This window comes from Thermobia domestica, chromosome 5, assembly GCF_964235325.1.
Source record: "Thermobia domestica chromosome 5, izTheDome1.hap1.1, whole genome shotgun sequence".
Classification (NCBI taxonomy): domain Eukaryota; kingdom Metazoa; phylum Arthropoda; class Insecta; order Zygentoma; family Lepismatidae; genus Thermobia; species Thermobia domestica.
In genome coordinates this window covers 96929920-96941679 of record NC_137458.1, presented here as the reverse complement: position 1 = coordinate 96941679, position 11760 = coordinate 96929920, and positions in this window count along the sequence as shown.

Here is an 11760-nt window from a genome sequence, read left to right as displayed (position 1 = left end):
GATGCCATGGTGTATTTGTATTGGGAATAAAGGTTCCGTGTGAAAAAATGAAATAACTTTCTTTCGCAATGATCCTCGTATAATAAAATTCTTTTCAGAATATAACGAGACTAAATTTATGTGTTGAGTAGTGATTTTAGGAGTTGGTCCGGGGGAAATAGCTCTGGATTTACTAAATTCCCCTCAGGGTATTTCTCTGATCGGGCTCAACTTGGTTACTACTTTCCCCCAGTTTATTCGAATTCCCCCGAGCAGGGTCGGCGGAAGGGGGGTTGAGCCGTGCCACCTCCCAGGGTGGCAAAATTTGAAAAAGAAAAGAATACTATCAAAATATAATGCTTCCTAATAGGCCCACATGGAAAAATAAAAATGTGTTTACCTGAGAATGTAATTGAAGTTACTTCACTCACATTCAGGAAAAATACTCAGGAAATTCAGAGTATTCCCCCTAATTTTCAATCCGGCGAATTGGCCTTGTAGTATAAATGATTTTATTAGAACCACCCTAGTCAAAAGAGATCCTCCAGAGCAATTAACCAAATTTGACAACTGTCCTAGAGATAATTTCAACCCTCGGTTCACAGATAACTGTTACAAGTACACATTATGTAATTGCGAAACTGGTGGTTAGTTTATTCAGAAAGTAAAAACGCTGTTTGCTGTTTTTGTTGTTAAATTATTTTCCACAAGCAAAATATCTTTCACAGTTGATGACTATAACAATTGGCGCCACATTTCTCAAGCTTTGGCTAGTCATGATAGGTCTCCTATTAACCTTGATTCGAAAAGAAGGTGGATGGAGCTATAGACCACTGACTGAAGAGTGGTCTTACAATTGACACAGAACACCAGAAAATGTTAAATGCCGAAGCACAGCATCGGAAGAACGTAATAGAACGACTAGTTGCAATAACAGTTTTTAGGTGAACAATGTCTACCGTTACACGGAAAATCAGATAACTTTATACAAGTAATAATGGTAATTTTCTGAAACTGGTAGAACTCTGCAAAGTTTGATAGCGTCATGGTCAAACATATTAAAAGAACCATGGGAGGGGGGGGGGCAAAATAAATACCACCATTACTAAGGAAAATATGTTCAAAATGAAATTATTCAAATTCTTAGTGAACAAATAAATAGTAAAACACTGTCTTTGAGAGCTGCAAAATATAATACTGGATTGTACGCCAGATATTTCTGGTACAGAACAAAGGACAATAATCATTCGTTTTGTACAGTAATTCAGAATGCCTTCTCTAATAGCAGAGACAACTTGTAAACCACTTGCTGCAAGCTTGAATTGCAAGTCGGCCAAGCTTGCATCCAACTTGATTGGAAAACGTGCAAGCATGCCGCAAGCTGGATTCCAGTAACGAATTTACATGGAGGCAACCTTGCATTGAGTCTTCCATTCAAGCTTGACGCAAACAATTTACAAATCAAGCCAAGTCAATAGCCAATGAATGGCCAATGATGCTATGACGCTCTGCGAAGGGTCTAAAGCATCGCTTGCAAGTACAACAAAAGGCAGATTGTTTGAAAGCATGCGTTTCAAGTCAAGCGGAGAAAGCCAAAAGCCAAGCACGCGCCAACTGGTCGAAAGCTTTCTTGCTACTAAGGTTGTAAAAAATTTGTGAACACTTTCTTGGTTTCGTACCGGTAACAAACACCACTGGTCTAGGACTGACAGAAGTAATAATTAAACGGCTAAAGGAAATGAATATTTCTATCGAGGACATGAGAGGCTAAGGATATGACAATTGTTCCACTATAAAAGGCGAACATTCAGCTATTCAAAAGAGTAGAAGTTTAGAAACAAATCCCCGAGCCTTCTATGTTCCTTGCAGAAGTCATTCACTAAAGTTTGTCGTTAATGGTGCAGCCATAGCATCTCAGTATGCCGTTTCATTTTTTTTTTTTTTGTATAGTTAAAAAATTTATTGCTACTTTTCTGCGTCAGTTCAATATTGGGCCATACTAAAGGAACATACTAGCAGTCTCACCATTAAGTACCACAAGGTGGGAGAGCGAATTGATGCTATGATTCCACTGAGTTACCAAAAAGTTGTTTATGATGATTTACTTCGAATAAGCAGCGACAATAAAACAGATAAAATGGTTGCCCACAATCCTTTGTGTATAGCAAACCAGCTGCGTGACTTCACTTTTCCTTGCTCACTCGTTATCTACAATGTAGTATGACATTTTACTCCACATAATCATAGTAAGCAAAAGTGTCCAAAGTATTGATTCTCATATGTTGGATGCAATCGGGTTTCTTGAAAATATATTTGAGTACTTTGAGAGGAGCAGAAATCATGCAAAGTTTCAGTCTTACTTAGTAGATGCAATGGAGTTGGCATCAGCATTAGATATGAATGATCCACAGAAAGGTAATTCAGTACAAGCTCGAAGTCAAAAGAAGAGACAGTTTTAGTACGAGGCAGAGGATGAAGCTATTGAAGATCCACAACAAGATACAAGATCGATTTTTATTATAAAGTTCTAGACGTAATTGTATTAGTTTTAAGAGAAAGATTTGAACAACTGAAACATCACAGCGAGGATTTCGATTTTCTTTACGATAAAAGTTATGTTAAAGATATGCCACCTGAACTTTGGTCTCAAAAGTATACTAAACTTGCCAGCATTTTAACACACGAAGAATCGAAATATATTAATCCCAGTGATTAGGGTTAAAAGTGAGGGGGAACGCGGGAGGACGCCGTTACCTCACTTCCAAAATATATTTATGGCGTTCTTCCACTTCCTAAAAACTTACAATTAGCAAAGATACGCACGGGGGACTGCGTGACGGCATGCGTCTCCCTGTCTTTTCAGATCCACTTTTACCCTTGCCAGTGATTTCAACGACAAACTAAAAGTGTTATCCGTTATAATTAAGCCTAAAAGTTCCCCAAAAGAGACTTTTAAAATTAATTAAGGAACATGACTTTGCTCCCAATGTCAGTGTGTTGCACTTAGGATTTTGTTAACACAGTGGCAAGTGGAGAAAGAAATTTTTCGAAACTTAAGCTTATTAAAACCTATCTACGTTCTTCCATGTCTGAAACACGCTTGAGTGGTCTAGTGTGTTTTAGTATATTATAAGGCTTAGGCTAATCACTTAGTTTTGCCGTAATATCTGATTCACTATATTATCTTCATGCTCCATAATCTATTGAAAACACCTTTTGATATAAAATAAGCTTAAAAATTAAAATTATTAGTCGTGACAAAAGCATATTTTTTAAATTCTATTTTCTGTATGCACTGTATATAATAGACATACAGCGAAATCGAGCATACTGAATATTGTGTCATGTATGGGTTGTTTAAATATTACTTAAGCTTTCGAAAGTAATTCAACTTTTTCTTTACTTTAAATAGGGCATCTTACTTTTTCGTGACACTGGAACGTCTTCTATCAAAATAAGTTTTGTGAATTAAAGGGGCGGCATGTGAAAGTACCGCCCAGGGTGGCAAAACGGTTAGCACCGGCCCTGCCCTCGGCGGAAACCTTCTGAAATCATTACATGCCTGTTAACTGCAAAAAAGATTAGTAGACAAATTGATTTATTAGAATTTAGGAATTAGTTTATTGTAAATACATTTTAGGAATAGCGGAACTCCACCGATCATTTATATATAGAGGGAAAATATCTAAAATTTCTTCCCTGATCTGTACTTTCTGCTCAAGAATGTTGTGGATACATTCCTAATTATTTTTTTCCCCCAAAATACTATTAAAAGAGAAATATTAACAGTGTCAGCCATCTTGTGTTGTGAAAATACTTTCGTTAAGGAAATGAATAATTTTAACAAGAAACGTCACAGATGTCTTTGTCAGCAAGAAACATAGCCACCTGCAATTTCAATATCCCGCATCTTAACTGGGTCACAAGTGGTCAGTTAAAACTTCAAGGAGAATAAATAGTGTAATTTAAAAACACAGTGTACTACCAATAAAAAATATTATTATAGTTTTGTTACTGCTTAATAAATTATTATCGGCAGCCACTGATAATAAACATACGGTAATTGATTTTGTCATTTTTTTCGATCTTAACAAATCTTGAGCTATCCTGTGTAGCAAAACCAGTAACAACTGAAAAAAAAAAATCCAGAAATTTCTTTACATTGACGCACAAAGTTACATTGGTCTTTTTTATGACAATTTCTGTAGATGATGGCCTGAACTTCCCTACAATCACTCACGTAGATTCACTGGCATTGTTAGCTTTTAAATATTGGCGAGACATCTTACATTTCATATGCACAAGTTATTTTTTAATTGGATACTATGGTTTAATGAAAAAAAAAAAAATTTACAAGCATGCAAGTACATACCGTACCAAGACAGCACAATGTACGTACAGTACCCGTATACCTAGGTAGTACATGTACAATTGCACGGATGCAACATGTTCCTCACCTGTATAAATGCACGCCTGTACATGCGATGCACATATGCGTCACAGGTTCTATTCAACATCTTCACGTGCACAGTACATGTGCAATGCACTCGTCCTGCACAAGTGATTTACACCTACCGCACAGGTAATTTACACGTAGCACGTATTCGATTTACATGTAGTTCACAGGTAATTTACATGTAGGACAGAGGTGATTTACACGCAGTACCCAGGGGATTTACACAGTGCAGAGGTGATGTTAAAGCATATTCGAGATCCAACGAATATATATATATATATATATATATATATATATATATATATATATATATATATATATATATATATAGATAGATAGATAGATAGATAGATAGATATATGGTGCCTTACGCTGTAACACCATCTGTAATACCAAAGATTTTTTTGCTAGCCGCATACGACTAGCACCCGCCCAAAGGGTCACACCCTTTATTGAGGGATGAGGAAGGAAAGGAAAACTGACAGTGAAAGGTAAATGGTGGAAACCAGTTTTTATTTATTTCTTTATTTGCATATAAAATCAAAAAACAATGTGGAGGGAAGCATCAATTCGCAGCAGTGGGACTGTCTTTGAGTTGCAAGGACATTATGGCCTTTAACCATAATCATTCAATTAGGATGGGATGAGATGAGAATGAGGTGCAGTAGACATCACAACAACAGGGAGGTGGTTAGAGTAGACACGTACATGTTATCTTCTGTTCCAGGGCTACCCTGGATCATGAGGTAGAAAGTGGGAGGCCTAGTGAAACAGTAGGACTACTGTGCAGTAGATGAAAAAATGAAAGATGAATCAAGATGGGTGATGAAATCGGATACGAGAGGAAGGTGAATACTATCTGGCGGTAGGGAGTATTAGTAGAGAGTGAAGAGTAAAGATAAGGGAGTATGACGAAATAATTTCGTTTTACGGAAGGTGGTGTCAAAGTGCATAGTGTCAAAGAGAAGCGGATGGTGGTTCTGGAAGTGTTGAGAGATGTATCGTAAGCGGAGTTTCAAGATGATAGAGAATATGTGGAAATGGTGTACGGTTCTATAAAGCACGGGTGGGGCTAGGAAGACGGATTCGGAAAGCAAGCCGGAGTGCATGGCGTTCCAGAATTTGAAGGCGTTTGTAGGAGGGAGGAGCAGCGACCCAAGCTGTAAAGTCGTATGTGAGGACTGGTCGGAGAAAAGCTTTATAGGTATTCAGAAGTGTGGTAGAAGAAAGACCCCACGTGGTACCGGTCAGGCGACGAAAAAGATTAAGGCGTGAATAGGCCTTTTGACAGATATACTTGAGGTAGGGAGTCCATTTGAGGTGTTGATAAAAAATAACGCCTAAGTAGATGACTGTTTTACTGATGGCAATAGGAGTGTGCGAAATGTGAAGATGGAGGTTGTCGGGGTTACGATAGACACGGGACTGTTGGCCAGGTGGTAAGAAGATGGGTTTTTGTGGCATTGATGGTAAGTCGCCATATGTGGCACCAAGAAAGAAAGGAATCGATGGCGGGTTGGAGTAAGAGATTAAGGCGAGAGACCGTATTTCCTGTAGCAAGAAAGGCAGTGTCATCAGCATATTGAAAAAGTGAGACATTTGCGTGTAGAGTAGGAAAATGAGCGACATAAAGAAGATAGAGGAGTGAGAGAGTCGAGCCTTGGGGAACACCTGAGTGAAGGAAAATGGGATGAGATAGATGATTATTAACGGATACGTAGCTAAGGCGACAGGTTAGAAAGTGATAGTTAAGACGAATGTAACAATAGGGGAGATTGAAGTGAAAGTTTATAGAGAAGGCCCAGGTGCCATACCTTGTCGAAAGCTTTTTCAAGATCAAATAACAAGACAGGATGGCTTGGAAGTGTTGAACTGGTTGGTGATGAAAGTGGTGAGACGGAGAAGTTGATCTGAGATGCTAAAGGAAGGGCGGAAACCAGCTTGATGGAGAGGGAGTAAATTATCAGCAGTGAGATGGGTGTGGAGACGGGCGACAAGGATACGCTCGAGAATTTTGCTAAATACTATTGTGAGTTGGATGGGGCGATAAGAGGAAACAGAATGCGCTGGTTTGTTGGGTTTAAAAACATTAATGTGGTGGAAGTTTTCCAGGGTATTGGGTAAAAGTCAGTGCGAAGGATGAAGGTGAAAATAACGGATAGGAGGTAATGTAAGATATAAGGACCTTCCCTGATATGACAATATGTGATTTTATCTATGCCAGAGGCAGTGTTCTTTTTCAAGAGATGGTTTGACAGATTTCCAGGACAGTGATGGGGGTAGTGAGTAGATTATTTGGGGAAAGCTGATGATCGGGGTGAGGTTGTAAATTCGGTGAGGAAAGGTTTACATGATCAGTAGGATGGTGGCGAATAGTCGGGTCAGGCGCAGTTGGGGTGAAGATACCTTGGAGATGAGTTCCAAAGGCGTTGACTTTGGTAGTATCGTCGGAAAGAGGATGATCGCCATCGAGAAGTGGATAGGGGGTACAGGTACTTTTGCCGGTGAGTTGATGAAAACGCTTCCAGAACTTGGTGGGATGAGAGGTGTCGGCAAGAGTGTTACACGTTTTGATCCAGCTGCGGCGCTTGTGAGCCACGAGATAATTATGGACTGTACGTTGGTACTGGCGGTGGAGGCGAAGGGATTGAGGATTTCTTGTACGGGTAAAATCTCGATATAGTTGGCGGGACGTGTGATGAGCGAGAGATATTGGAGTGGGAGTGGCGGTTGGTGTGGTCTGATTACAGATTGTGGGATGTATTTCTGATACGCTAAGTGAATGGTGTTGGTGACAGTGTCAAGAGTCGTGTAGAGTTCTATTTCTGTAGTTGGAGGCGAGACATCAGAGAAGTGGGAGAGGTAACAAACCCAGTCGGCTTTATCGAAACGAGGAGTGGTATGAACTGGAAAAGACTGGGCATTAGAACGTGATTGCCGGAGGATGGAAAGTTTTACCGGGACATGGTCGCTCCCGAGTGGGTCCAAGACCGTGATCGCACAGCATGGAGAGAGATTGACGGATGTTATTACCACGTCCAGGGTGGAGTTACTTTCGGGACCAGTTGGTTTGGGAAGAGTATGAATGAACCCAGTAGTGAGCAGTGATATACGTTTGAAAGTCTAGTTTCTGGTGGGCTGAGCGGCTATGAAAGTTGAGATCGGTTATAATAAGGAAAGAGCGAAAATTAGAAGAGACGTAGTGAAAGTCTTGAGGAATGGGATGACCGGGACGAACATAAAGAGTAGCAACAGTGACAGATAGATGTTTAAAATAGAGCGTAAGATGTTCAGGAAGATTAGGAACAGTGGACAGATACTGGCGATAAGGAACACTGGACGGAAATCTAATGGCGACCCCACCATTAGCACGATGTGCTGGAAGAGCATTATCATGGCGAACTAACTGATAACCAGAGATACGGGGATGGAGGCGCGGGGTTAGATAAATTTTGTTTAAAAGAAACGTAGTAACATGTTCTTCTCGGAGCAGTTGCTCAAAAAGAGGTTGATGTTGAGAGAGAGAACGAATGTTCAAAAACAGAAAGTTCAGTTCCATGATTAAAGCTACAGCGAAAGTTAGTTTATGTGACAGATAGTGAAGAGTCACACTGCTGTTTGGAGCACATCGGAGGGAAAATAAACAGTAGGACCAGAATATGTGGCTTGAAAGTCGACGTGAAGGGTGGCTTTGGCTGTTTGCTGAACCTGTTGTAAGGTATGATGAGGAAGGAAAGGATAAATATTCTGAAGAGTAACAGTGATGAAAGACAAGAATTGATTAATGGTGATTGGTTGATAGACAGATGATGGCGGAGGAACAGTGGTATCTTAAGTCCCGTGAGAACGAAGAGGAACAACGAGTTCCAGCTTAAAAGGTTCGGCAGTTGGTCTGGCTATATGTTGGATGATTAGAGCCACAGGTACTGCAGAGTGGAGGTTGTTGACGATTTGTGCATGCTTTGGTGGCGTGAGGTCCGGAGCAGAAACCACACTTGGATGTATTCGGTCATTGTGATGTATGATGAGAGTTGTAGACTTGACAGGTTTCACAACGGACGAGGAGGGGTGCTGGAGGTTTAGAGGGTTCTACTCTATGCGTTTTACGATAAATATAAGCACCATGCGAAAGAAGATTGTCGATTGTTGATGAGGAATTGGTAAGCACACGGACCATGTAGGTGTTTTCAGAGGCGTTTTTGATGCGGATGCACTTAAGGATAGAGTGACCAAAAAGTTTAAGTTCCTCGGCAAGCTCTTCACCGGTCTAATCAGGTGATACTCCTCGAATAACAACTGAGAGTGCTGGTGATTGGTGAGGTGGTGGAGGTTGTTTGGTAGGAGACGTAGGTAGTTTAGAAAGATGTGTTTTTGCCAAAGATTTCATAGGAGTATGTATTTAACAGTGAAGCAGCCAGATTGAAGTTTGGACTTTTGATGATGATGCCTTTACGGGTTGAGGCTATTTGAGTGATGTTTGAACGAGGATCATACTTGGTGAGTCGAAGGTAGAGTTGCTTGAGATCCTGATATTTTGGGTCGTATAGGTAAGTAAAAACGAGGAAACTACTGGAGACTGAAGATTGCTGACTATAGGTGGATTATGCGAAGGAGGTAAAGATGGAAAGTCTGCATCCATGTCGAAATGACCCGAAGTAGTCGATGATGATGATGATTCACTAAGAGTATGAGGACGTTTAGCACGTGGTGATTTTGAAGATTCTCTTTAGAATGAGGCGATCGTGAGTGTTCAGGACTGGGTTGAGGTTTTCCACGGCATTTCTTCCGCTTAACGGAAGAGCCGAAATCAATGGTAGCGTGTCCGGTAGAAAACATAGCTATTGAAAGCCTAACACAAAGATGACACAACAAATACAGGTACCAGGTAGTAGGTTGAAGACCCATTCGGATAGTGATCTAGGTGAGGAAATGCCCCAGTCTAAACGTGCCGCAACGAGCTACCCTTGGCTAAGTCTAATAGCTGTTGCCTAGCAAATATCTGACGAGCAAGTCCCAGGATCGTGGACAGGATTACAAAAAAAAAAACAGCCGTGCTGACGTTTGGTACGTCACACCTGATGTGGTCGATATCGCTATCGATTTGGACACCAAAGACATTACCTTGAAGTATATCAGAAGTAACTAATAATTGTCAGTGAGAATTTTACTTTTGGAGTTCATTACTAGCAAGGAGCAAAGCTGTAGGTAGTATATTTGACGTGTTTGTCCAGTAACAAATAACGCAACATTTTCTGCTGTAATCGGTCACGAAAATAATTTCGTAAACCTAAGAACTGTCTGACAGTAGTTAAATCAGTACAGTGCTGCCACGTGTTAATGACAGCCGCTTCGGTGGATTTCCGCCTTGAACCGTCATTTTTCCTTCACTTCGGCAGCTATCCGCCAAAAGGCGATAGTGGACCGATGGTAGTTGGCGGCACATTGCACATGGGGCACTTTCTTCAGAAACAAAGCTAAAACTATCATTTAAGCTCAATAAATCACCACCATCAACATCAGCAAGATAGGGAGAAGTATATACAGTAGTGTACTCTGCATTTCTCTCTGGGAGCGTCGGAGGATGGTTTAGAGTATGAAATGCAAATAAGTTACGTATCTGCCCTTAAAATTATAATCATTTTCGTACAAATTAAAAGTTATGAGGATTATGTACGTATGCTTCATCCACGCAAATGTACATGTGCACATAACGGTTTAGGCACGGGTTATATAAATGTGTGCTTCATCCATGCAAATGCACATGCACGACTTAATCACGGGTTATGTACGTGTGCATAACCCACGCAAATGTATAACTGTGAGCAAAATAAATGACGCGTATCTTCATTCTGAAGTTTTTTTGAAAATATCTGTTTTCTTTATATGTTCGAAATTTCGGAAGGTTTCCCTAGCAGGAAAGGTTAACAACAAACCCGTTTTTAATATTTGTGTTACATATTAGCTTAAAATAAATAAATTAGAAGCAAAAAACATTAAATCGACCGAAATTACAAAAATTACCAACTTTGCTAAAGTGGAAAATTTTCAAGAACGCGAGGGAATTCTGCAGTTCAACACGAAGCAGCAATATCTATGTTATTGAGAGAAATGTGGATTAAATCTACAAACGAAAATTTTAACGAAATATTTCTAGTATGTCTTAATACATGCATTATCTGCGAACTTCAAATATATGAATCTATATAAGAAGTAACGAACAGATAGAGATAACAGTTGAAATTGTCTATCGAAAAGGACTAATTGGTAGCACGATCATAATGAAAATAATGTTTACCGTAGAGCAGGTTCATTTCACGTAAGAAAGTGAATAGCTAAATTAGTTAAAGCAAAGACTCTGTATGCCGGAGGTAGTTCGTTCGAGCCCCATAGAAGCGCAATTTTCATGTTTGTTTTACTATGGTTATTTTACTTTCTTCTATGTGCGAAAAGATCAAATTGTAACATATCCGTAAAACTCATAACGATACAAAAGAAAAAATGTCGTTGTCGCACTTGCATTAGTGTCCCTAATTTTTTTTTTTTTTTTTTTTTGCAAACAGTTTCGTAATTATTTCCAGTGTGCTCACTGTTCACTACATGCTCACTGGTGCATAACGAATGTTTTCCAGTAAATGTTAATTCTAATTTGGAGAATTTTATAACGTTTCACAATGTTTACCACTAGATAGTGTTCTATCTACTTTTTTGGACACTGATAACAGATTTCCTCATTAAATGTTTAATTTTCCCTATATATATTTAATTACGGAAAAGTTTAACAATGTATTTGTCTTGAATAGAAATTGTTTTGAATTTACCACATGAGGTAAGTAGCCCGAATGAGAACTCAAGTAACTGACTTGTGTTTTATGTTTTATGTACCGGAACTCAAGTAATTTAGACATTACAATTATAATTTTATGTTTTCCAGATATTGATCAATCTGAGTTCCACTTAGGCATTGGAAGATTACAGACATAATTTAATATATTCATATGCTTTGAGCTCGATTTCCTCGATGATAATACGAGGTGTGTTCAAAAAGTATCGAACCTTAGACTGACAAAAATATATTTATTGATTTGGAAATCCGAAACATTAGTCCCCTCAAAGGAAGTCTCCTTGGTAATGCACACACTTCTCCCAACGCTCCCAGCGTTGGAAACATTCCTGGAACACAGTTTGTGGAATGGTGAGCAACGGTGTCATCGCATTCCGCAAAATGTCTTGGGTTTGGGTTCCTTGGACTCAAATTTGGGTTCCTTGTAGTGGCATTTTCAGTTTGGGAAATAACCAAAAGTGACATGGAACCATGTCGGGTAAAT